Raw genomic sequence first — 24,578 nt, forward strand, 5'->3', positions numbered from 1 at the left:
GCACGTGGGCTCCGGAGCATGTGGGCTCTGTAGTTTGTGGCACACAGGCTCTCTAGTTGAGGCATGTGGGCTCAGTAGTTGTGGTGTACAGGCTTAGTTGCCCTGAGACTTGTGGGATCCTAGCTCCCCTGTGGCATGTGGGATCTTAGTTCCCCGACCAGGGATAGAACCCTTGTCCCCTGCATTGGAAGGTGGATTCTTTACCACTGGACCACGGGTAAGTTCCTCTGCTACCTGACTTTTAACAACCATTATATCTTGCCTGAATTCTTCAATAGGTCTCTCTGCCTCCACTATTGGCCCCGTGTAAAATTAATCTTACACATGGTCACTAGAGTGATCTTTAAAAATTAAAACCTGCCACATGATCCAGCAATTCTGCTTCTGCATGTTTATCCAAAAGAATTGAAAGCAGGATCTCAAAGAGAAATTTGCACACCAATGTTCCCTGCAGAACTATTCACAATAGCCAAGAGGTGGAAGCAACCCAAATGTCCAACAATAGATGAATGGATAAGGAAAATGTGATATACAACTTAATGGAATATCATTCTACCTTAAAAAAGAAGGAAATCCTGTCATATGCTACAACATGGATAAACCTTAAGGACATTATGGTAAGTGAAATAAGCCAATCACAAAAAGACAAATGTATGATTCTGCTATAGGAGGTAGCTAAAGTAGTCAAACTCATAGAAACAGAAAGTGGAATGGTGGTCACTAGGCAGTAAGGGTGAAGCCGCAGAAATGCATCTTGGAGGGCTCTAGGGAGCTCCGGTTTTTTATGTCTCAGAACAGAAAGAATTTAGCAAGAGGCAAAATGATAGATAAGAAGTGACATTAAAATAGGATGCTTGTGAGGCTTACAGGTGGGCAGGTAAGAGGGTGCTGTGCCCCAAGAGCTTAGTGAGTTACTATAATCAAAGGAAAAGTTGGGGGTGGGGTGGCAGGGAAGACCACCTTCTTCCTCATTGTTGAGTAGACATCAAGCTTCCCAAATCAGCTCCTTCTCCATGTCAGGCAGGGAAGTTTTCTGGTCCCTACACAGTCAAGCTGGGGCTGTCATGGCACAATGGAAATGAGCAAAAATGTGGTAACATACTAAAATGTGGTAACTCATCTCAGGTTTCAGTATAATGTCACCTTTTCCTTACATTTGTGTTTTTAGTACGTGCAGAGAAGCATGTCCTAGGAATCATTAACTTACTGAGCTCACTGCGCAGGATGTAGGTCTCATTCCACCACTGTGTTATTGTTTGGGGGCATGTCTCATGCTTCTGTTGCATGGTTTTGTTGCTAAGCAAGTCTGCTGGGTGTTGTGGTTACACAAACCTGCTTTCTTGAGTGGTCATTAACTTACAGGGTCTCCCATGCTTTTTATCTTTGCTTACGATCCTTTAGTGGGATTAATTATTTAATTACCTGCTTTGTCCCTTTACTCTGTCCCTATCAGAGGGAGGGGAGAATGAAGAGTTTTCTTTTTCTTTTTTCAAATAAGTTCTGGGGGTGTACTGCATAGCATGGTAAGTACAGTTAATAATACTATATTGTATATTTGAAAGTTGCTAAGAGAGTAGATCTTTCCTTTTTTTTTTTTTTTTTTGGCCTTGCGGCATTTGGGATCTTGGTTCCCTGACCAGGGATGGAACCCATGCCCCCTACAGTGGAATATCAGAGTCTTAACCACTGGACTGCCAGGGAAGTCCCCTGAAGAGTTTTTCAATATATAGACTTTCAGTTTTGCAAGATAAAAATTTCTAGAAATCTGTTACACAACAATGTAAATATCCTTAACACTACTCTACACTTAAAAATAGCAAAGATGGGACTTCCCTGGTGGCACAGTGGTTAAGAATCGCCTGCCAATGCAGGAGACATGGGTTCAGTCCCTGGGCTGGAAAGATTCCACATGTCACAGAACAACTAAGCTCATGTGCCACAACTACTGAGCCCACACACCACAACTACTGAAGCCTGCGCACCTAGAGCCTGTGCTCTGTAACAAGAGAAGCCACCGCAATGAGAAATCCGAGCACCGCATCGAAGAGTAACCCCCGCTCTCCACAACTAGAGAAAGCCTGTGTGCAGCAACAAAGACCCAATGCAGACAAAAATAAAATAAATAAGTAAATAAATAATAAATCTTTTTAAAAAAGGCAAAGATGGTAAATTTTGTTATGTGATTTTTATCATAATTTAAAAAACATTTTTAATGAAAATCTGTACACATAATTGCCTTTTGGAAAACCCTTCCCTGGCTCACTTTCTCTCTGGCCTTTGCACAGTCTGTCTGCTCTGCTTGGGACCTTCTTCAAAACACCTCCCCTCTCTCACTCACTCTGCTCCAGGCAATGCCTCCTCCTGGTACTGATGACTTCTTTGACCTCCCCGCTTTGTGCCCCAGACTTACCCCACTGGGGCCCTCACACCAAGTAGCGGCTGCCGGTTATCCCTGTCTGCCCACCCCAAGAAACCGTAATGCCCTCACACACAGGTACCCGCACCCTGCGTCGCTGTGTCTCGGGGTCAGCTTGTACGCAGCTCACTGGCCGAGGCATTCATCAGAACCCAGGGCCCTGCCTAAGAGGACTTCTGTTGAATTAAGTTTTCTCCATCTTATGCTACCTGAAATCTGACTTTTCTTTCTCCCTTTTTATAATCTTCTTGCCTCAATAAATGTCCCGCTCTGGCCTGGCCCTGCCTTAACTAACCTCAGGCTTTCCAATTTCATTTTCCTTATACGTCTCTCCACAGCTGCTGGACTCCAAAGCTCTTCGTCACTGTAGAGTTCCCCTCAGACAGTGTGCAGGATGACCCACTGAACCAGAAGAAAGTTTCATCTTGACCGAGACCAAGTATGATAAAGCAGAGGCCAGCCGGGAATATTTACACACAGTTTGAAGGATGGTCCCACTGCTCTGAGCCCTTAAAGAGCAGAATCATAACATTCTCCACCTCCCTGTTTTTATTTATTTATTTTTAACTTTTTATTTTATATTGGAGCATACTTGATTAACACTGTTTTGATAGTTTCAGGTGTACAGCAAATTAATTCAGTTATACATATACATGTATCTATTCTTTTTCAAATTATTTTCCCATTTAGGTTGTTACATAATATTGATCAAAGGTCCCTGTGCTATATAGTAGGTCCTTGTTGGTTTTCCACTTTAAACATTGTAGTGTGTATCCCAAACTCCCTAACTATCCCTCCCTGTTTTTAACAGCAGATTTTATTATTATTAAGTTCTGCTGAGGCCAACAGATTAAGAGACAAATGCCATTGAAAAGACAGTTTGTTCCTCACAGTCCCCAGGAAGAGGGCAACTCTGCACCTACAGGGTCTCCACAAGGAAGGACCAGGGTGGGTCAGGAGGCAGAGGAAGCGAGGCGGAAGCATGGATAAGAATCTTTACTATAGGTTGTGGCGGGGGAGGGGGTGGGGGAGGGATAGGTTCGGCAGGATCAGTGGCTGAGCACGGCAGGATCGGCTAGCTTGAATACTTTCAGTGGGCTCTGGGCCACAGGTGCTGTCTTTGTCTGGTACCTGACCCTGGGGTGATTAGGGCAGGCAATAGTGGCCCATGGTCTGAGAGCCCAAATAAGGAGGTGATCGGGGGCTGTGCTCTGGATAGGGTGGTTGGCATGTGACAGGTGCGGTTACAGGGGACTCATCTGCTATCTCTAGGAACCGGCTTACCCTGGGAGGGGCAGTCTCTCCCTAGCCAGCTAGTCCCCAAGATATCAAAGCATCATGAAAGACAGAAAATTAAAAATATCCAACACCAGGATCAGAACATGGAATATGGAGTACGGCTGCAGGGAGGACAAAGAAGGAAAAAAAATAAAGCTGCTGCTGCTAATAACATTGCAGGTAACCCAGCCTAGAGCATTCCCTGACTTTCATAAAACTGGTAAGAAAAATTCTTCCAGCTACGGATTAAAAATAGCCACTCACTTTCTGAGAAGTCAGCTACTAAAACATTTACTTTAGATTTCTTTTTACGTGAAGTGATAAATATACATTTTCCCCCATGGAGAATATTTATGAAAACTTTTCTGGGAAATGTCTTTTCACTAAATATAGGGTCTCTGGAGACAGTTCAGGAACGCAGCCCCCCAGATGTGCCGTCAATTGTGACCTGACTGTCTGAATTACCATATTTTTATATTGTAACTCACTTCCTTTAATGATATATATATTCAACTAATGGTGTGAAAGAGATGGAAACTGGCAGCTTTAATGGTGTGTGATGTATGTGCTCCCTAAGCATTAAATGTGAGGGTTTGCCTGAGACAAGGAGTTCTGCTGGCCTTCATCTGGGCCACCAGCTTCGGTGTGTCACTCAGCAGAGGTGACTTTGGTGGTGATGTGGCGTGTGAATGCCATTTCCTTAGTGTACATTAAAGACGACCGCACAGCTAGACTTTGACAATTGGGAACTTCTGAGCCTTTTAGGCACCACTTTCTTTCTCCAGGCCTCACCCCCACTTCCCTTGGGCCCCTCCTCCCTTGCTCTCCTTACTGTCTTCCTGGATGAGGCTCCAGCCCTCAGCACTTACTGGAAGCAATTGTCAATTCAAATGACTCCACCGCAGGTCATCCTGCTGGAGGAGAGGTGTGCCCGCATGCCTCTGCGTTTTGGACACCAGAATGTTTAAAATGAACCTAAGATAGGGCTTAAAGAGTAGGGCACCAGCTGCGGCCCCATCTGCGAGGTAGAGGGGGGACCACCACATGCTATACCCCTTCATCACTACCCTACGTCTCCTCTCCAAATGGTCCCAACTCTACAGACCCAGCCAAGAGGGCACAATGTGAGTCTAGAGCAGTGAGTGAGTGTTACCCCAGTGGTTCCTCTCTGTTCCCTTCTCCCCTCATCGTATCCCTTTATGACCAGCTCCCCACACTCTCAGTGTTGTTTTCTTGCAGAGATGAGGAGTGAATGTGCTATCAGTCATTCATACTTCAATCTAATTGTCCTCGCTCCAGGCATTTTCAGCCCCTTTTCTGACTGTGGAGTACAGTCTTTAGGTTCCCCTCAAAGAAATTTCAGACATGATCCAGCAGGCAGAGGAGGAACGACTTGGCAGGGTGGGAAAGGGGTCCTTCCTGGAGCCTGTGACGTCGTGTCTTGCTGGCCGCCCATGGTCCTCCGGCCCACATAGAAAGCCTCAGCGCCTCCTCCCTTTTTGGCAGAGCACTGGGAAGGGGTGCAGGCTTCCGAGCTTGTCAGAATTTCCAGATGGGGACACCTGTCACAGCCACTTTCTGGGACATGCTGTGTTAGCCCCTAACAGAGACATGGGTTGTATGTGAGCCTGGAGCCCCACAAGTCCCATCTTGGGCACCACTGCTGCTGTCTTATCTCCCGCCAGCTCTGCTCCCTCCCCTCCTCCTTCTAGTGGCTAAGATCAGCAAGTCTTTCTTTCCCATCTCAACAACCCCTGACTATTGTTTGGCTTCTGAACAACAGGACTACAAAATATTGTTTTAAGACAAAAATTATACAGATACTTTGTTTAAAATGCAAAATAAAAATTAGAAGGAGCTGAAGGGATTGCTCAAGAGAAACCTGACTGCCCAAGCATCGATCAAAAAACTTTCATCAATGAGCTTGACCAACATCTGCACTGAGCCTTAAGGAGAAAAGAAATTCTACCTTTTAAATCAAGTGTGGACACAGGTGGAGAGTTACAATAAATTAAAGGATATTTTTTTAAAGCTCTGCTACATGGAGAGATATACAGTGCATCTGTAGTTGCAAACTAAATATTGCAAAAACATCAAATATCCCAATGTGAGTTTCAAGCTTTAATTCAATCTCAATCATGTTCTCAAAAAAAAAAGAAAGAAAGAAAGGTGTGGGATGAATTGGGAGATTGGGAATGACATATACACTACTATGTATAAAACAGATAACTGACGAGAACCTACCATACAGCTCAAGGAATTCTATTCAGTGCTCTGTGGTTACCTAAATGGGAAGGAAATCCAAAAACAAGGGGATGTATGTATACATATGGCTGATTTACTTTGCAGTAGAGCAGAAACTAACACAACATTGTAAAGCATCTATACTCCAAAAAAAATTAATTTAAAAAATTAAAATAAAAGCATCGAAAATTTTTTTACTTTAAAAAATAAAAAAAAAAGGTTTTCTTCAAACTTAGTACATATTAATTCATCTAAGAGAAAAAAACAGATATGAACAGAGGAAAACAACAAATTGACTAATTTAAATGGAGTAGTCTGGAATTAGACCATATTATAAAATAAGAATTTTATATGTAATAAAAAGATATAAATCAATGAAAGCAAAGGTAGAAATATTTAATAGTGTTGGTTTTGCTAATAGCATCAGGGGAAGGATGACTGCAGACCCAAGTAATATAATAAGTAAATTTTAAACAAATTAAGAAGTTAAATGTAAAACTCCAACCATGAAAATACAGACACAGACACATATAACTGATAAATTAGTACATGTGGACAGTGTGGAGAAGGGACAACTCTCTAAGTATAAATATTCTTTCTGATTTCTTCTAAGAAATCAGAAAGAACAGTTAACAGCTTTGACAGAAAAAATTAAAAATACCTGCTCCCCAAGGAAAATTATTAACCCAAAGAAAAAGAATAGGATGGTCAAATATACTTAGAAGTGATTATTTTTAGCATGTAAAAGTACATGCAACTTGCAATAAACACATTAAGACCCCAGTAGATAACGTAAGAAGACAATAAAATAATTCACAAACATGAAATACAACTTTGCCGATTATAAAAATAATGCAAATTAAGCAAACATTAAGGTACACATTTTACATATTAAGTTAACAAATAAAAGTTGAATGGTAATTTATATTGCTTGTAATAGTGGAAAGCTACTTGGCAATACATTTTGGGGACCAAATGAAAGATTAGATTGTTTGACTTGATAATCCTATTTTTATACAACATATGGGAAAAGCTAAATACATGAAGATGTTTATCACAATGTTATTTTAGTACAAAAAAAATAGAAATAAATGTCCAATAATAAAAGAATGATTAAACTGGTTTTGGAACTGTGGCAATTTTAAAACATCCCCTTGCCAGCAAGACATATTCCTTCCCCTTGAATCTGTGCTGATCTTGATTACTGTTTACCAAGTGAGGGCAGCTGAAGTGGCAGTATTTGAAGGTCACAGGAGACAAGGAAGATTTTGCCTAGCTTGCTAGAATACTCCTGCTGGAGCCCTGAACCACCACCTATGCAGTCCTAGAATCCTGAGGCTCCCACATTATGAGGAAGCTCAAATGAGCCCAAGTGGCGACTCCACACTGAGATGCCCTAAAACTACAGAAAGACAGATGCCCAGCCAGACCCAGCTGCCCGAGTCCCTCTGTGTGGGATCCAGCCACCGTCTGATGGCAACTACTTGAGCCTGAACCACCCAGATAAGCCTTCCCCAAACCCTGACACACAGACACCATGAGAAATAATGCAATGATCAATGCTTTCCTAGAACAGAAATTTTTACTAGATAGAACATGAGGCAGCCACTGAAAAGCTTTTTTCTTTTAATAAATTTACAGCTTTATTAAGACAAAAACTGGCAATGTTGGTATGAAGCTTACGTTCAAACAAAAGTTTTCACAGAAACCTAACACACGCCTAAAAAGTTTATAACGGAGTTCTAGATGCAGGTCTAGACGATGTCAAGAACTGATGGATCTCATGATTCAAGACATCATTTTGGGTTTTAGTTAATTCTTAGGATTAAAAAAATTTGTTTTGTTTTAAAGTGAACCATTGCCCCAATATGAAAATTTAATCTTCTCCTGAGACCAGGGCTTCTGAAATCATTCAACTCTTGAAGTGATTCAGTGAACTTGTGCTGTTAGTGACTGAGCCCTGCCACGAATGGTTTCAAAGTTCAAAAAACAGAGGCTCCAAGAGTTTTCCACCCTAAGAGCACCAGCCCTTGTCTTTCCCTACTCTCCCACCCCCTGTACCACCCTCTGCCCTTCCCCAAATACTTCAGGCAGTGGCTTGGATGGAGAAGCTGATATTTATAACTTCATAATTGGAAAAGAAAGGGCCTTCTTGTCAATGTCAAGAATTAGCACCTCTAAAAGGGAATGATCTGCCTGTATATACACTCTCATAAGACTTCCTCCTCAGCCAGTTTCCATCCCCCAAATGGCAGCCTTGGTAACTTCTTAACTGGCTTAGTCCTTTGTTGGGAAGAGCATTAAGCTCGGGCAGGGAACACCTTGGCTCCTAAGTTTCAGGCATTCACAGCTTTTAAACAGTCTCGCACAGTCCTCATTTAGGTTACCAATGACATTTTTTGAAAGGATAAAATATTCTGGACACAGACCCAAGTCATCATTAGTTGTTTTTTCCTTTGTTTCACCATCTCCCCAATCAGGCCCCAAATTTTAACAAAAACGATCCTAACCCATCTCCCTTCTTTCCCAACCCATCCCTCCCACCCTAAATAATACATCAGTAATAGCCAAAAACTACACACATGCTACGCTGTAAAAATGCAGAGTTAACACTATTGGGAAGAAAGCTGTGGGTTGTGGAGATGCTCTTTGAAGATATACAGTATCTTTTGCTCTCCCACATCCCATTCTGCAAGTTTTGTCCTTCATAGAAGGCCCTTGGCTTTTCTCAGCAAAGTTCAGAATGGGTTGCCTTGGAACACTGACCCTCCTTCCCCTCCACGCGGACGGGTGTGCAAACAATACAGCATGGAACTGCTCTAAAGCACTTGGGCTGGTGTAGGGCACAGACACTATACTGGCTCTTCAAAGGACAACTTCTCAAGCCACTTCTATGCTGTCAGGACAAGTAGAACTCCTTCTTTCCCCACCTGAAACCCACAGTCTGATGTGACAGGGGCTGGTACTCAGAAGAGTTCACTCTTGTCATCTTTTCTGTCATCCTCTTCTGAGGGGTAGGAACGCCACGTCAGCCCTTCCTCATAGAAGGAAGGATATGCCAACCTGTGGGCACTTGACATTGGCTTCCTTGGCAGGGACCAGGTCAGCCTCATCAGAGTTCTTCCATTTCATCAGGAACATGAGTTCTCCACTGGAGTCTGCAGCTCCAATAATCCGTTCCTGTTCCAAACCCCGGGCAAAGCCCCGTGGCTTTTCTGACTCTTCTTTCTTCTTCTTTGGTTTGCTCTCCTCCCCCTTGTCTTCCGAATCAGAAGCAGCTTTGCACTCGCCTCCCTCTGATGTATCTGTCTCGTGTGCTGTTGTCTGTGGCTGCAGGGACTCGACAATGAGGTCGAGACAATGAGAACCCAGGTTCTCTTCTGGCTCCCATGTGCTGTCCTCCCCTGAGAACCTTCCACTTTAGGAGGTACTCCACTTTGCCCTCTACCACTCGGCGGTCGAGAACTTTTCCCACCACATATTCTCCTTCCTCCTCTTCTAGCACCTCCTCCACTTTCTTCTTGTTTTGTTTTTTCCCCCATAGTGCCCTCCAGCTTTCTGGTATAAAGGGTGACACTGCTCAGAGAAGCGCCCGGGAGCCGAGAGGAATGGGTGCCACGCTGCGGACGCGTCTTGTGGGGCGGCGGGGCGGGGATGTGGTGCCCAAGAAACCTACAAGCCGGTGGACTGCGGTTGAGCCCCTCACTGAAGCCGCATTGGCAGGCCCAGGTCAACGGCCCTCCCTCCCACTGAAAACCTGAATTGATTAAAAGACTATGTAAAAACGCAGAAGATTCTTGTACATAATTTTTAGTGCAAAGAGACACAAAATTTTTGTACATTATGATTGTAACCATTAAAAATCCATATTAAAAAAGGACCAGAATGGGGGAAGCACCATGTTAAGAGTTGTGTTAGGTTAGTAACATAAGGATGGTATTATTGTGCTAACAATGGCTAAACTCACTAAAATGGAGTTATAATGATTATGTAATTAACTAAAGAGAACTACTTGTCCCTAAAAGAAAAAAACTAATTTCACTTTAAGATACTGCTTTAGCAAAATGAAAAAATCTAAGACGTCAGAAGCACAAAAATACTACAGCAAAATTGACTCCTTTCCCAAGAGTGATTTTGAGTTGAGATGGAACCCCTGAGTTTCGTGTGTTAAAATATAAAAGCTGTACCTTCCATTGTTTGTAAAGTTTGAAGAGAGCTCATAAATATTACCCACAGCCCAATATGTACTGCAGAGTTCTTCTTATTTTACTGCTCTTATTTTTAAGACCAAAATTGCCAGGTATTTTGTATAAAATGCAAACAACATAGAAGTGTTTGAAATGTCTAAATGAAACCATGTTCCTAGGATCACCTCTCTTGGGACTAGATTAGACTCTTGGGGCCACTTTTGAAGTCCACTCACATCCCATCACCTCAGGCCCACCAGGGACACGCATGGCTCCTTGTAGCTCAGTGACCTATCAACTAAAGGCCACACACACAACAAGGGATGGTGGAGTAAGATTCAACAGAGGCAAAGAAGACACCTGCTAGGGAAAGGGGACTCGGGAAACACAGAGCAGTCACTGGCCCATTGCCATTAATCAAACCCCACCAGGCAAGGATTATGCAGGCCACTTCTCAGGCCGCAGAGTCCGTTGTCTGGTGGTCATCTGGTCCTGTCCTTGGAGGGTGAGGCGGGCTCTGGAGAGTGTGCTCCTCTTGGCGGCTGACTGTCCACTTCCTGCTGCTGCAGGTTTGGGATCAGCGGCATTGCTTTAGGGGTTGAACAGTTCCCGACTTTTGCAGGTGAAGGTAATAGCTACTTGCAGCGATAAAATTCCTGCAAATTTTTGCTAAGCTTCTTGTCCACTTGACCACAGTCATCCTGTGTAGGGGACCTTATATATGCCCGTGATTCTAGTCCAGAGGTTGGCAAATTTTGCCTATAAAGGGGTAGATAGTAGACATTAGGGCTTAGTGGGTCAAAAGGCAAAATCAAGAGTACTTGTATAATATGAGAAAAAGCAAATGTCCACATTTTTTTCTACCTGTTTTAAAGTCAGGGCCATACAAAACAAGCAGCAGGTCAGCCACTCCTGCACATCTGCAGTGTGCCACCAGCTTGGGTCTGTTACTCGCTGGCCTTGGGGCCCCACACCCTTCTCTTTCATCTGCACAGTGGCCACCTTGAAGCCATCAGAGACAGTAGGCTTTAGAGGGAAGGCACCACCCTATCTGATCTTTTCTTTCCTCATTGACCAGAATGTATGTGTTGTTTTTTTTTTACTTTTTATTTTATATTAGGTTATAGCTGATTGACAATGTTGTGATAGTTTCAGGTGCACAGCAAAGGGACTCAGCCATACATATACATGTATCCATTCTCCCCCAGACTCCCCTGCCACCCAGGCTGCCACACAACATTGAGTAGAGTTCCCTGTGCTATACAGTAGGTCCTTGTTGGTTATCTACTTAAAATATAGCAGTCTGTACACCCTGTCTGATCTTTGTCACCATTATTTGACTTTGCTTATCGTGATATAGAGAACTCTTAATAGATGATGCTTGAGAAGGGCCTGCAGCCCAAAGCTTATGTCCAGGTAAAGCTGCCCCTTCAGAGCCACCACTAACTACTTTGGCTTGCGATACAGATGTACTTGGCACTCTCAGCCCCTGGTCCCCAATTACTGAACCCTCTGTCAGCTTAGATTGCAGGACACGGTAGAGTCCTATTTTAGCAGAGCTATACTCCCTTCCACCAATGCCTACAGGCTGCTAACCCTGGCCAGAGCTCAGCTCTCTTATGGCAAGAGTGTCAAGAAACAGTCAACACACCCAACATTGTAAAATTTTCCCACCAATTCCTGAATACTGCCCCTGCCCCATCTCCCAGTGAACTCAGGGAAGAGTTTCTACTAAACAAAACCAGCTCAACAGCTTCTTAGCCAGCAATATCCGTGTATTCCCACTAACTACCTGACCACATCAACTAATCCTGTGCCACGTGCTTAGCTTCTATTAAAGGCAGCCTCCCACTTAGGAACCAGATTTTACCTTGCAGTTATTCTTAGCTTTGATCTTATGATCCAAGTTTATAGCATTAGCTTCCAGGGAGCAGGATAGAAGAAGAGACAAAGTTAAAACGGGAAAGGGGCATGTGCTGTGTCTTTAAAAGAAAGCTCTTAAAAGCTACCAAAGGATGCTTTTGCTTGCATATCATTTGCTTGCCAGAAGGTAGAGTCTAAGAAGAGCTCAAAGAAGCACTAAGAAATGCAGCCTCCATGCTGGGCAGCCCTATACCTAGCCAAATCATGGGGCTTTATCACCTTGGAAGTGACAACGGTAACTAAGGGCTGCCTGCAAGTCTCTGCCATCAACAGGTACTAGAATAAGTCGCATTTTGAAGATGAGAACACCAAGGCTTACAGAGGCGAAGTGCTGCTTGCAAGAAAGCGGTAAAATCAAAATTCCAAACCAGGCTGTCATTTCTTAACTAGGATCAACCAGCCTTTAAGTAGGCTTTCACCACACGGTTGTAGCATGCCCCTCCACCCTGCATATAAATAGACTCTAGAGAAGGAAACAGCTGTGGGCTTCCAACTCAGTGACTTTTGGAATCATAACATTTCTTAGCAAAATTTTCAGACTAAGTTTGAGAAAATAGAGGGGGGAAAAGCAAACGATGGTCCATGAACAGTGAAGGGATAAACAAAATGCACTATATCCACACAGTGGAATACCATTCGACTATGACGGGCTGAAGTGCTGATGCATTCTGCAGCACGTGAACTGTGAAACACTATGCTAAGTAAAAGAAGCCAGTCTCAGAGGACCACACGGTATAAGATTCTAGTGATGTGAAATGCCCAAAATAGGCAAATCCATAGAGACAGAAAGTGGATTAGTGGTTGCCAGGGGGCTGGGGAAAAGGGAGATGAGGAGTGACTGCTAATGGATACAGGGTTTCTTTTGGAGGTGATGGAAATATTACAAAATTGATTGTGGTGATGGTTGTGCAACTTTAAGAATATACTTAAAAGCATTGAATTACACAATCTAAGTGGGTGAATTGTATGGTATGTGACGTATATCTCAATATAATTGTCACCAAAATAAAAAGCCCAAGGTGATACTGCAACAGGAAAGTTAACACGAGGTGGTATTTTGATGGACACCTGTGAGCATTTGATGTGCTTACAAAAATAGCTACCTGCCAATCATCCCATGGGAGAGAGTGCCATGGGAAAGCTACACCCATGTTAGGGATCACAAGCCCTAGTTGTTGGGATAAAGATTAACAAAGGAAAAGAAAAGAAAGCAGGAAAAAGTGAGCTATGCCAGCCAAAGGAGGGCAGGGTGAAGAAACTTTCAAAGTGTTAAAATCTTATCTTTGTTATAGACTGATTAACCACTCCTGCCGTTTCATGTTTCAATACAGCGCCAAATATTCTGCACTTGAACTGAAAATCACATGAGCAAGGAGAGCTTTCTCTAGCTCTGTTGCCTTGTTCTGGCCACACAGATGGTGCCAAGCCCTCTCCCCCACTCAGTGCCTGCCCTCACCTCAGCCAGGATTACTCAGGATTCCACTGATTATACAATCGGAGACCTCAAAGACCCAACTAATTCATCTCTCCTATTTTACAGGTTAAGCAACCAAATAATCCTGGTGTTCAGTGACTTTTCCAAAGTGATGCATTCCCTGGGGGCAGATATCCTGACCTGCATGCCCCCAGGCCAGTATACTTTACCCTATGCCTTGCTCAATCCCAAATGGCAATGGAGAAATGCCATGGAAATGCTTGAATGTTGAGACTAATATTTAGTGTCAATATTCTCAATATTTAACGGAGACAAAAATATTATTGTGAAACAGGGGCAAAAATGTATGTGTGACTCTTCACTCGGCATCTAAGAGGGAAGAATCCTTGCAAGTCAGGTCAGCTCTTCCAACGTCGTGCAGTCTAAAGGTTCTGGATAGGGCAAAAGGGAAAAGGAGAGAACAATTATACTTAAAACTGTCGGGAGATGGTTTTCAGGGATAAGGAAATGAGAGTGGAAGAGGAATACTTTTAGGAGGCAAAGGCTATTAAAAAGGAGCAGTGATGGGAGAAAAATCTATTCTAAAAGAGGCTGGTTGCATATTAAGAACACACTAGCTTCTTTTCCATTTCAGTAACAAGTTGAGTAAAGAGTTGAAGTATTTTCATAACCTTTGGCCACCATGTTGCTTCCTTGAACATAACATCCTGTCCAAACTGAGATTTGAGGTGTTGCACAATTTTTTCAGGTTATAGTGATAATAAAATTCATCCATCAAAGCCACCTACACAGTAATTCAGAAAAACAGTGCTCTCAGAACTTTCTTATACATAATTTTTACTCTTAATTATTGCAGTATATGACTTGACAACTAGAGAGTAAATATTTTAAGAGCAGAGAGTGGTTCTTACTCCCTTTTGTATTCCCAAGGTGCCTAACTCTGCTTTTTCATACATGTGATAATTTTCAATATTTATTAACAATAACTGTCTGAACTTTCTGGTCATTCTCAGATGTGAAAAGGAAAACAGGCAAGCAATGCCTTGGACCCTGTGGCAGAGCTGATAGCTATCCCCCAGGATCTAGTCTCCCCTTATTACACAGTAACAGAATTTTAGTTAAGGACCTGACTGCCTCTCTAAAGACTACATTTCCCAGCCTCCTTTGCCAGTAGGTAAAGCCACAGGACTAAACTGTGACCAAGAGAATGTGAGTAGCAGGGATATGCATGCAAATTCAGGATGATGCCCTTAAAGAGAAAAGGCCTGCCTTCCTTTCCCCTTTACCGCTCCCCATCAGCTGGAATAAAGGCATGATGGAAGAAGCTACAGTAGCCATCTTGACCATGAGGTGGAAGCTGTGTGTTGAGGATGGCAGAGCAACAAGACATAAGAAGCCTGGGTCCTTCTTATGGTGGAGTTCTAGACTGCCAAACTACATTTATAAGTGAGAGAAATAAACTTCTACTTTGTTTAAGCCGCTGAAATTTTTATCCTCTCTGTTATATAGATCAAAACACTTATGTTTTCAGGAGAATTGTCCATATTTAAAATATGAAAGCAGCTTATCCAATTCCTTCCCAAGAGTAGAATTTTCCACACCTACTGCATGACATTACTGGATGTCACAGGTTTTGGTTGAACCCCAAATTAGCATTTGGATGTGTTCTATTCAGTTCTCAGGGAATATGAGGCGTTTTCCCCTATCTTTAACTTTTTTTAAAGAAACTATTGGGAATTCCCTGGCAGTCCAGTGATTAGGACTCAGCGCTTTCACTGCCGGAGCCCTGGTCTGGGAACTAAGATCCCACAAACCATGCAGCACAGCCAACAAAAAAGAAAGCACCTTGTTCTATTACACATCAAGGGTAAAAAGTATTTCCTAGGGGTTGAGATATTTTTTTCTGAGACCCTAAAAGCATATAATGCATACAATTATAAAAGCAGCAAAGAGATTTGGTTTTGAGAGAGAGAGAGATGGTTTGAAGAACTTGAGTAATCAGGAAAGTAGACGTGCTTATTTTGCAAGTGTTGCTGAAGAGGCGACAAAGATGAGTGGGAAGACCTCCTGTGCCACTGCAACAAACCTTGGGTGAGCTACTGCTGCTCTCCCATCTCAGCAAATCAGGTGTGGCCTGCATGTTCGCGAATGCCTCTCCAGCTATAAAATGTAGATTTTAGTAAAACGAGAGCAACTGAGCTTCCCAAGCTTCGGTTAGACCGAGATAAGCTTGTCTCCAGCCTTAGAACCCCAAGCTGCACTGGCTCAGTTCTAACTGGCCTATGCAAGGTCTGTCTTTGGAGTTCTGTATGCAATTTTCCTATTTCAGGAATGTAAAAATGAGTTGTGAAAAGCAGAAATTCAGTTGAGTTTCACGAAGAAAAAGTGGGTCTGCTTTAAGGATACCCGTGAAGCTGCAGCAGCACGAGGCTCTGCGGCGGCTCTGGAGCCCAGCCTCGCCCTCAACGCCCGCTGTGTCCTGGCGGATTCGCCTCGGTGCTCTGCTCCATCGTTCTGTTCTCTTACAGCCTCAGCCTGCGATCTTCTTGTGACCGGCCCCTGTTCCTCCCTACATCACAGCCCATCAGCTTCTGCTCCTGCTGTTTACTGCCCTGTCCCTCGGTCTCTGCATGAATGTCATCAGCTCAGCCCAGGTTATCTTTCTATGACAGGCCATGCCATTGGTCAGTGACCAGTCTGCAGACTGGCTGCCGCTGTGTCACGCTGCTGTCTCTGATCCAGTCAGTGGTAACCAGGGAGATCTCACATTCCAACCCATGGCTTCCTTGCAGCAGGGTCTATGGACAGAGAAAGCACCTTGATGAGAGTGCCTAGTATTCTATAATGGGATTGTCACTGTGTCTACCCTCTTTTGAGTTTTAATTAAATTGCAAGGCAGTAGAAAGAGCTTTGGTTTTAGAGTCTGGGCTCCAGAGGGATGTGGACCCTCTGCTTCCTCACCTGCTGGGTGGGGATCATCATTCCTGCCGGTATTATTCAGGGATCTCCAGAGAAACAGAACCAACAGGATATATATATGGAGAGAGATTTATTTTAAGGAATTGGCTCACATGATGGTGGGGCCTAGCAAGCCTAAAATTTGTAAGGCAGGCCAGCGAGCTGGAAATTAAAGTAAGAATTGATGCTGCAGACTTGAGTCGGAATTCTGCAGGGTAGCAAACTAGAAACTCAAAAAAGGTTTCTATGTGGCAACTTTGAAGAGACTTCTTTTTCAGGAAAGCTCAGTCTTTGTTCTCAAGGCTTTCAACTGATTGGATGAGGCCCATCCAGATTATGGAGAGTAATCTACTTCACTTAATGTCAATTGATTGTAAATGTTAATCATATTCAGGAAAAAAAAAAAACCTTTACAGTAATATCTCGACTAGCATTTAACCAGTCAACTACTTACCACAGTCCAGCCAAACTGACACACAGAATATAAAATTAGCCACCACACTGCCCTTCCTGCCTCACCAGTTGCTTAGGGAGGCATCATTCTTACATATTTTGTTTATTGCTACATAATGCCAAGTACAAATATGTACTTTGTGAGCCCACACTGTGATAACACTTTGAAACTTGGAACAACTGCCCATGCTAGGCTCTGAGCACTGTGATTAGGGAAAATGCATCTTTGAGCCCTCTGCAGTCTCGCTCATTTACACCTTAACCTCACCATTAAACTAACACAGTAGCCCAACAATTCTGCTCTTAGAAGTTATTTCCATGAATATACTCACTTAGACGTGAACTGACTTAAGGACAGTTATTCATCTCAGTATGGTTTGTAAAAGCAAAGACTGGAAACAACCTAAATGCCCATCAACACGGAATTTGGTTAAATGAACTTAATGGAATTTTAAAAATGAGGAAGCTCCTTATGTACTGATGTGGAAAGATCTACAAGATAGATATACCATTAGCAAGAAAAGCAAGGAGCATAGCAAGGGATAGAATGTTGCCAATTGTATAAAGGAGAGAAAAGAAAGAATATTTAAGAATTGTCCTTATTTATGTATAATACATATCTGTAAAGATACACATATTAATCATACTGCAGAGGGGAACTGGGTGGCTGGGAGATGGAGGTGGGAATGAGAGCTTTTACTGTATTTGAGACATTTACTGTATATCCATTTTTACCTTTGTAATTTTTAATCACATGAGTATATAGGTGATACAAAACAAAATTTAAAAAACAAAGAAAATGAGTTCAACTAGTAGTTGATATAAAAATAAACAGGCAAACAAATGGGTTCTCTTTGAGTTTTCTCTTAACTTACTTCTACCTGCTTTTGAACTTCTTGTCATCTCTTCCAGGGTCTGAGAATATCTCACAGAATGAAACATACTGAGAAGACCAATGCAGGCTCAGTTTCCAGAAGAAGAAGTCCCAAATTTTAGATTTGAGGATTGGTATTGGCTTGTAACAAATTTTCCTCTGACGGAAAAAAAGGAAAGTGAGCAAAGGGTTAGTGCAGAGGAATTCCAGGAAATTGATCTGAGTAAGAAGCAGTAGGAAAAGGTTTTTGAGAAGATGGCCAAAACACATCAGTCCAAACATAACAAGAGCTAAAAAAAAAAAAAAAGAAAAGAAAAAAAAAATCACAATCTATTTAGTTGAAAAACAGAATTCCAATGCTTTTTGCATGTAGCTCATCAGAACTAACACAAGTGAACCAGAAGACTTCAGACAAGATTATAAAAGGTATATCCTTAGAAAACCAAGCCTGCAAATCTAGCCACTCTCAGTTGGCCAGAGGCTGGCACTTCAATCTGTGAATCCAGACTAACTCTTCATCTCTTGCAGAGCCCAGCTATCTGCTTTTTAACACTTCACCAACTTCCTCAAGCCTGGGAGGAAGCAGAAAAAGAAAAATCAAAATATTTCACCCAGGAATTTGGATTATCAGGGCTTTTTTTTTCTCCTTTTGTCTGTAAAGTGATATTCCTCTAGATCACAATCTCCATTCACCAAATGTTTCTTTCTGTATCAATCGGGTTATGCTAGGTTACACTGTAGTAAATGACAATCCCAAATATCTTAAAAGTGTAAAACAATGGTTTATTTCTCAGTTGTGCAAAGTATACTGCCAGTTCTGGCACCTTCCAGGTAGCTGTCTTTAGTGTGCAGCCTGTATCACCTTTTACTTGCATGAGCCCCATGGGAGAGGAAGTGAGACCATAGAGAACCATACATCAGTTCTTAAGCACTTCCACCCAGAAGTGACCTACACCTCTTCCATTTGCATCTCAGGGACAAAAAGATCACATGACATGTCCATCCTCGGAGGCCGGGGAAGTCCAACCTTCCTACTCGCCAATATTCCTGCTTCCTACTCGGAAGCAGGAATACTGGGGGGCAGCACTCATGGCTTCCACACCTGCTTTGCTCCCAAATATGAGGAGCTTTGTTATTGTTTCGTTTTTACTTTGATTTTTTGAAACCCCAGTTGTGTCTGGAGTTGTGTCCAAATGCTTGGGGGTAAGAGTATTTGAATGAACTAACTAGTGAAGCACCAGTCTGGCCACGCTTGTCCTCTTTATGCTCTTACATAAATTACCTTTTGAAAGCTACTCTCAAGACACTAAGGTGGGGGCTTCCTAGGTGGCTCAGTGGTTGAGAATCCGCCTGCCAATGCAGGGGACACGGGTTTGATCCCTGCTGCAGGAAGATCCCACATGCCGCAGAGCAACTAAGCCCGTGTGCCACAACTATTGAGCCTGCACTTTAGAACCAGAGTCACAACTACTGGGCCCATGTGCTGCAACTACTGAAGCCCACGCACCTAGAGCCCGTGCTCCGCAACAAGAGAAGCCACGGCAATGAGGAGCCTGCGCACCACAACAAAGAGTAGCCCCCACTTACTGCAACTAAAAAGAAAGTGCATGCACAGCAAAAAAGATCCAACACAACCAATAAAATAAATAAATAAATTTTTAAAAAAGATAAAACTATTATATTAAAAAAAAAAAGACACTAAGGTGACCCTCAGGCATCCATCAACAGGGGTTCCACTGTAATGAGTCATTCTCATTCTTTTCATGACTCTTCCTTGTAAGTTAACACCGCATATCTGTAAAGCTAGAGAGTCTTTCGTGGTTTTGGAAACAAGTTTCAAAATGTCTAAACTGATAAGATCATTAGAAAACATTTCCATTTCAACCACTGCATATTAACAGGTCAGAAATGAGGTCCAGAAATGAAGTGCCTTACTCATAAGCACAAAGCTAATACATGGGTGTTAAGCTGCTAAGTGTAATTTGTAACACACCAATAGAAAACTAATGCAAAGTTGGACTCTCCCAAGAGTATTTCTATTTTAAGTAGGTGCAAATTAAGGCCTAAAGCACTCAAAGCAATAAGTCTTGACATCCCACAGTCACTATCACATGTAATTCAAAATAAAATGTTAGTTTTTGAAATTATACATGTATGGGATAATTAAAGTAAGTTCCTTAGAGATTTTCTGATTTCAAAAATCTGGATCATTCTATCAAAATAAAAATTTCCCCTTTCTCTTTTGGTACTGGATAATCTGTTGATTTTTAAGATAACCCACCACTGACATTTAAGAAGCCTTAAAAAGTAAACATCTTGGTGCATATATACAATGGAATGTTACTCAGACATAAAAACAAGAATGAAGTAATGCCATTTGCAGCCACATGGATGGACCTGGAGACTGTCATACTGAGTGAAGTAAGTCAGACAGAGAAAGACAATTATCACATGATATTGCATACATATGGAATCTAAAAGGGGGGAACAAATGAACCTATCTACAAAACAGAAATAGAGTTACAGATGTAGAAAACAAACATATGGCTACCAGGGTGTAAGCCAGGGAAGGGGCAAAGCAGGAGATTAGAATTGACATATACACACTACTCTATATAAAATAGGATCTACTGTATAGCACAGGGAACTCTACTCAGTACTCTGTAATGACCTATATGGGGAAAGAATCTAAAAAGGAGTGGATATATGTATATGTATAACTGATTCACTTTGCTGTACACCTGAAAATAACACAACATTGTAAATCAACTATACTCCAATAACAATTAAAAAATAATAATAAAAAGATAAAATAAAAAGTAAGCATACAATTATGCAATTTCAGAAATGGAGATAGGAAGCAGGGTGCAGGGGTGGTTGGGAAAGTGCCCTTCCCTGGCATCCAGAAACCACATCAGTCCCAGGTATCCTCCCAGTCAGCAGCCCAGCACCCCGGGTGACCTGGTTTCCAGGCAGCAGGCCTGGAGCAGATGGTCCCTTATATTCTCCTTTGGGTTCGCTCACTCCTCCTGTATTGCTTTTGATGGCTGTGTCTACTGCCATCCCCTCTGGCCATGTCAGGAAACTAAAAGGATTTATCAGATGCCATTAGGACTGGAGGTGAAGCCACGTTTGGGTTATCTCTGAGTGGGAGAAACCAGGAAAGCCAGGGGATTGCTCAGGCCGTGTGGCCGCCACACTCAGCTGTGGGGGCCCAGCCAGCACCCAACTACAAACAAACCGAAAGCCCCTGAGGCAACTTCCCCTTTCAGGGCAAGCACTGGCACCCCTCTCACAGACACTGCTTACAGAGGGTGGACAGGGGACGAGGTAGGAGGAGAGAAATTGAGGGAACAGGTGTCACATCTGCATGAGAGAGCAAATTTCAGGTCACCATGAGACAGAAACCCAGTTCTACACACCGTGAGCATCTGCGGAAGCCAACGGGACCTCCCTTAAAGCCGTCCTGCTGCGGGTAAGAGCCGTGGCCTTGACAGGCTGCCTCCAAATCCCGCGGCGACATTGGCTCCCTGTGATCCTGGGCAAGCTACCTAACTTCTCTAAGCATCTGTTTCCTCATTTGTAAAATGGGGGTGAAAAGAGCAGCTTCATCATTAGGTTGTTTTGAGGATTAAATGACTTAAAACATAGAAAGTGCTTGGTCTGATGTCTGGCAGATAGAAAATATCCAAACCAAGGCACTCTCTTTCTAATCGTTGGTAAACTTGTTCTCACAAGTGGAAGAACAGAACTGCCCTTCTCCTCCTCCCTTCCACTCCTGCCCCCACTCCCAGCAAGAGCCTTGGCCTTGTTTACCCATTTCCCTTGCTTACAGGATGAAGGCAGGCACCATAGCTGAAGTTCACTCTGTGTTTGGAGGAAGCAGCCTTTGCTGCTGCTTCAGTCCTAGTTTTCAACTTCGGTTTCGGCTGGTTATCGCCCAGCCCGCCAGGAGCTGCCTCCAGCACAGTGGGCAACTGAGGGCACAATTGATTTTTTCCCCTTAATTTGCGGCTAGAGGCAATGGCTTCTTTTAAGCAATGAACTCACAGCTCTGACTGTTCTCAATGGGAAGGAGGTCTGGACTCAGCGTGAGGAGAGGTTGTATCTCCCCATTCCAAGTTTCCCAGGCAATGAATCTGCTTGGAGGTGAACACGGTTGGCCCCGTCCAGCAGAAATGTGCAAACCCCTGCATGCTAATGTCCATCTGGAGAGAGGAAACCACAGATATCACCCTGCCCAAGGCAGTTAGAAAACCCAGGCCAGCACTGTGAGCTACAGTGAAAACAGTGAGTTGAAAAAGAAGAATCAGAGACAAAAAGAGTGTGGCTTTAAGCTACATGGTCTTATTTAAAGAGGTGTCCAGCTAGCTGCTTTGAAACCAATATGGAGAGTATAGGAGGGTTACAGAAACACAACCTCAACCAACTTTTGAAGCCAATTCACAAAAGCTGCATCACACTGGAGAGAAAATACTCAGAAGATTTCTAAATTCACAGTTCAAAAATTACATCCCCTTTAAAAAGGGAATAAATCTGGTCAACCAACCAAGATTTTCAATTCATTTAATGCCAAGTATTTGTATGCAATGGTTTTTTAAATAAAGCAACCCATAAGTAAGCTAACCCATAATAATAATAAAAAAAAATTACATTCCCTTGGTCAACTTTCTTCAGCTCATTCTTTGGAGGTGTCCTCTCCTCTGAGCCCTTCTGCTCAAGATAAGATGAAAATAGAAATAGGGGTTCCAGTGGACTCCTTGATCCCCACAGGGCTGGTCTAAATGGCCCTAACAAACTCCAAAATCTCAGAGTACAGTTATCTGTCACTCGGAATCACAGGTGGAAAACTTAGGCTCCAAAAACCTCCATGGATTGGGACTTCTCTGGTGGTCCAGTGCTCCCAATGCAGGGGGCCCAGATTCGATCCCTGGTCAAGGAACTAGATCCCACGTGCATGCCGCAACTAAGAGTCCACATGCTGCAACTAAGTCCACGTGTTGCAACTAAGACCTGGTGCAGCCAAAATAAATAAATAAATATTTTTTAAAAAATAAATAAAACTTTGATCTGAGTTTACAAAAAAAAAAAAAATGTAACCTATTGCCTCTATATATTTAAAAAAAACAACTCCATGGATGAAACAAAACAGCAGATATATTATCTGAGCAACATTAAGTCAGGGAACTTTTTTCTTATTTCTTTTTCAGTGTAGAATCATCTAGCCGTCTAAACCTCATGGCTATAACCTGGAGAGTCATTTAGTCTGAAATGTGCTGGTTCCATTTGTCCACGAAGTGGTAGTAATACGCTCTTTCCCAAAGGGAGCAATAGCAAGAACAGAAATGTAATTTATTTTTTATTGCTGTGTTGGGCTTTTTCAAATAATTTTTGCAGACATATCTTTAATAGATTTTCCAACACTTTATTTGTTGAAAAATTTCCATGCTCTTGCATAATTTCAATTATTCAATGGAAAACAGTTTGGGGAATTGCTTTCAGCTACTTGTTCAGCCCTTTGAATAAGCCATATTTATTACTTGAATTGATTATGTTGTCCATTTGGAGATTAGCTCAGATGAACGGGGATTAGGAGAAAACGTGTTTCAGATCCTTTTTCCTCCTGCAGTCACACAGGGGCTCTTTGCTTCTCTGAGACTGCTCAGAGTCTGGCCTTGCAGGCCCCTAGGGTCCTTGTGGAGAGGAGCAGGATAGGGAGGGTGTCATGGGGCACTGTGTCACTGAACACGCATCAGCTGCAGGCGGCAGAGCTTTGTTGAGTCACAAAACACAAGAAACCTGGAGATGAGCAGTCACTGGCCTTAGTTCAAGGAATCGACAAAGCCCCAGGCGGATGTCTCAGGATGTTTTTTGACCACACGTGGCTGCTGTAATCAGGTCATCACGTCCACGAAGAAGAGTCAAAGCGGAAGGACAACTTCTGCACAGCCTGGTTCTTTTTGTTAGGAAATTGCAACATTTTCCAGAAGCCACCAGCTGCCATCCACTTACTTCCACTACCACCCTTGGTCCAAGCCACCATCTTAACACCCCCATTCCATTCTAGTTTCTCTCCCACCTTCTTCCCCTTGCCCCCGCCTGTCTTTTCCCAATATAACAACCTGAGTGAGTACATTCAAATGAAAATCAGATCACGCCACTGCTCTGCCATGAAATCTAGTAGTTTCTCCGCACATTGCAGAGTAAAATCCAAACTCCTCGGAGGGGCTGAGAAGCCCAAATGATCTGGCCATCCCTTGCCCTCTCTGACCTCCCCCCACTGCATAATCTTTGCTTACTCTGCTCCAGCCACACTGGCTCCCACTCTCTTAATAAGGCCAGGCATCCCCCCCATCAGGGCATTTGCACATGCTGTTCCCTCTGCCTGGCATGCTGTTCCCTCTATAACTACACGATTGGCTCCCTGACCTCCTGCAGTCTTTGCTCACACTTCAACTTTGCAGTGAGACCTTCCCTGACCACACTATTCATAATTCCAACTTTCCTTCCCCCATCCCCTTCCATGTTTTTACTGTTTTTGCATAGCAATATCTAACATATATACCTATTTATCTTTATCTGTCTCCCCCAGCAACTAGAACAGAGCCTGAAACATCTGTTGAGTCACGCCTGGAAGCATGAAAGAATGAATGGGACAGAACTTGTGTGCACAGCCTCTACTAGCAAGTACATATGTGGTACTCTGGACTCTAAAGCAAGAGTAAGAACTTATAAGGAGAAAGGGGGCTAGAAATGACTTATCTTTTTCCATGCCTCATGGCTTGTGGGATCTTAGTTCTTAGTTCCCTG

General features: G+C 43.0%; 1 pseudogene; it reads right to left on the reverse strand.

Annotated features, from left to right (window-relative positions):
- Positions 1 to 8,904: 8,904 nt before the first annotated feature.
- LOC130859161 (uncharacterized) overlaps positions 8,905 to 24,578 on the reverse strand; it is a 50,939-nt pseudogene continuing 35,265 nt past the window's right edge.

The sequence above is a fragment of the Hippopotamus amphibius genome, chromosome 8 (genome assembly GCF_030028045.1).
Source record: "Hippopotamus amphibius kiboko isolate mHipAmp2 chromosome 8, mHipAmp2.hap2, whole genome shotgun sequence".
Lineage (NCBI taxonomy): Eukaryota > Metazoa > Chordata > Mammalia > Artiodactyla > Hippopotamidae > Hippopotamus > Hippopotamus amphibius.